Raw genomic sequence first — 261 nt, 5'->3', positions numbered from 1 at the left:
GCCATGATTAAACGCCATCATGTTCCAAACCACATCAAGGATTATTTCTGAAACAGTATGGAGCTCAAAGGCTTTCTCTCTTGCCTTTTTTTATTTCCTGCTTCTTCACACACATGCTCTCCAGTACAGGTTAGCTCTGAGTGTTAGCGATGCTAATGTAAACAAAGACCATATTACATCCAAAACAGTCGGGCATTGTTTCTGATAGCAACGTTTCTGATTGGGCCGTGGGTCCACATTTCAGATATTACGTTATATCGG

The 261-nt window shown here is 41.4% G+C and overlaps 1 protein-coding gene across 1 annotated transcript in view; it reads right to left on the bottom strand.

Moving 5' to 3' along the window:
* Positions 1–261, bottom strand: part of LOC104943955 (rap guanine nucleotide exchange factor 3-like) — a 7,323-nt gene that overhangs the window by 5,842 nt on the left and 1,220 nt on the right. The window lies entirely within an intron of this gene.

Source organism: Notothenia coriiceps, unplaced genomic scaffold (genome assembly GCF_000735185.1).
Source record: "Notothenia coriiceps isolate Sejong01 unplaced genomic scaffold, NC01 NC01_scaffold00007257, whole genome shotgun sequence".
Lineage (NCBI taxonomy): Eukaryota > Metazoa > Chordata > Actinopteri > Perciformes > Nototheniidae > Notothenia > Notothenia coriiceps.
The sequence above is the reverse complement of the archived record's forward strand: the minus strand, read 5'-3'. Positions and strand labels throughout refer to the sequence as shown.